General features: G+C 46.5%; 1 pseudogene; it reads right to left on the reverse strand.

The window, feature by feature from the left end:
* Positions 1-483: 483 nt before the first annotated feature.
* On the reverse strand, positions 484-1015 carry LOC133043334 (peptidyl-prolyl cis-trans isomerase A-like; annotated as a pseudogene).
* Positions 1016-2858: the final 1843 nt, after the last annotated feature.

Here is a 2858-nt window from a genome sequence, read left to right on the forward strand (position 1 = left end):
GTGGTTTTTTGTTTAGTTTTTATTTTATAATCATAAACTTCACTTTGCCATCCAGCTATACTTGGAGGGAGATTAGGAAAATGTGGAACCCAAAGAACTGCAGTGAGAGCACAAAGATTATAGGGTATTTTGAGCAGATGGAGGTGTAGGGGTGGTCTCCTGAGCTACAAAAGAACGGACTGGTGGTCAAGATAAAACACAAGTCAAGGGCTTCCCTAGTGGCTCAGTGGTAAAGAATCTGCCTGCCAATGCAAAAGACACAGGTCTGATCCCTGGTCTGGGAAGATCCCACATGCCATGGAGCAACTGAGCCCACGTGCCATAGCTACTGAAGCCTGATCACCTAGAGCCCGTGCTCCACAACAAGAAGAGCCGCCACAGTGAGAGGCTGGCACCTTACAACTAAAGAAAAGCCCTCGCAGCAATAAAGACCCAGCACAGCTAAAGATAAATAAATACACAAACAAAAATCAAATTTATTTATTAGATCTGTCCACAGTCAGCTATGGTGACTGTCTTGCCGGTCTTGCCATTCCTGCACCCAGAGCGTCTCATGGCTTCCATAACACTCGTGCCCTCTTTCACCTTGCCGAAGATCACATGCTTCCCTTCCAACTGTTCAGTCTTGGCACTGCAGATAAAAACTGAGAACCATTTGCATGGGGACCAGCATTTGCCACGGGCAAGATGTCAGGACTCATATGCTCCAGGATGAAATTCTCATCATCAGACTTCATACCATACGTAGACTTGCCACCAGTGCCTTTATGACCTGTGAAGCCACTACCCTGGCACACAAATCCCGGAATTATTCTCCCCAGTGCTCAGAGCACGGAAGTTTTCTGCTGTCTTTGGAACTTTGTCTGCAAACAGCTCCAATCTGTTAACAGCTTTCCTAGATGAGCTGCCACTTCTTGGTTTCCAGGTCTCTTACCTCAAAGGAGATGCAGCCCAAGGGCTCACCATCAGCGGCGATGTGGAAGAATACAGTGCGGCTGACCGTGGCTGACAGCATGAGAGGCTCCAGGGTGGCAGCCTCTGCAAGGTCTCCATTGTGGTTTATTACAGGGTATTGAATATAGTGCCCTGGGCCATACAGTAGGACTTTATTGTTCATCTACTCTATGTATATTAGTGTGAAGAAGAATTAAGGAGCCTCTTGATGAACGTAAAAGAGGAGAGTGAAAAAGTTGACTTAAAACTCAACATTCACAAAATTAAGATCATGGCATCCAGTCCCATCACTTCATGGCAAATAGATGGGGAAACAATGGAAACAGTAACAGACTTTATACTGGGGGGCTCCGAAATCACTGCAGATGGTGACTGCAGCCATGAAATGAAAAGATGTTTCCTCCTTGGAAGAAAAGCTATGACAAATCTAGACAGTGTTTAAAAGCAGTAACATTACTTTGCCAACAAAGGTCTCTCTAGTCAAAGTTATGGTTTTTCCAGTAGTCATGGATGGATGTGAGAGTTGGACTATAAAAAAGGCTGAGCACCAAAGAATTGATGCTTTTGAATTATGTTGTTGGAGAAGACTCTTGAGAGCCCCTTGGACTGCAAGGAGATCAAACCAGTCAAGCCTAAAGGATATCAATCCCGAATATTCATTAGTAGGACTGACACTGAAGCTGAAGCTCTAATACTTTGGCCACCTGATGCGAAGAGCCGACTCATTAGAAAAGACCCTGATGCTGGGAGCTATTGAGGGCAAGAGGAGAAGGGCATGACAGAGGACGAGATGGTTGGATAGCATCACCAACTCAATGGATATGAGTTTGAGCAAACTCCGGGAGATGGTGAAGGACAGGGAAGCATGGCGTGCTGCTGTCCATGCAGTCAGAGTCGAACATAACTTAGCAACTGAACAACAATGAAAGTATGTATCTGGGGCTTCCCAAGTAGCAATAGTGGTAAAGGACCTGCCTGCCAATACAGGTCTGAGCCACTTATTACGTGCCAACAGCCTTGACAAAATATTCAGAGGAAATGGGGGGTGGGGTGGGCAGGCACCTGGCTTCCTGCTCTGGCTGCCCCTTTGCAGAAGGCTGGCAGCAATGGCTCCTACCAGATAACCTCCACTTTCCCTGGGACCAGGGCTTCCCTAGTGACTCAGGAGGTAAAGAAACTGCCTGCAATGCAAGAGACCTGTGTTTGATCGCTGGGTAGGGAAGATCCCCTGGAAAAAAGAATGGAAACCCACTCTAGTATTCTTACCTGGAGAATTCCATGGACAGAGGAGCCTGGTGGGCTACAGTCCATAAGGTCACAAAGAGTCAGACAGGATTGAGTGAGTAACATTTTCACTTTCTTTCCCTGGGACAAGGGGACAGATAGCACCACTGCTGGGCCGTCACCAGGAGTCTTTCGGCTTCAGGTGGCAGAAACGTTTTGTCCTTTTTGTACAACTTTGATCTCATCTGTCTCACGTTAGTTTGTTTTTTGGGAAGTCTCTGCCCTGCTTACTCTCCCAAACACACACCCTGATCTTCAGAGATTCTGTGACTCAGACATTGGGGGTTCCAGGATTCCAATTGCTCAGGTTTCTGAGGTTATAAGACTTTAGCATCCGCAAGAACTGCTTCACAAAGATCCCAGTTTCTGAACAGGAAGGATGCAAGCCCCGGTCCAAAATCACCAAACATCCCAATGGGTCCAAATGCTATTTATATCAAAAGGGTGAAAAAAATCAAACCAGCCTTATAGGAAATCTCCTGATGAATTCTCAACAGGCATGAGAAGAAAAGGACGTGGCTTATAAAAGTCTACTTAACAACAATAGCCACGTCACCAGCACAGTCCCTGGATGGTTTTGTATTTACGGGACCAGATGGGGGTGGGCAGGGTAGGGTAGG

The sequence above is a fragment of the Dama dama genome, chromosome 22, assembly GCF_033118175.1.
Source record: "Dama dama isolate Ldn47 chromosome 22, ASM3311817v1, whole genome shotgun sequence".
Lineage (NCBI taxonomy): Eukaryota > Metazoa > Chordata > Mammalia > Artiodactyla > Cervidae > Dama > Dama dama.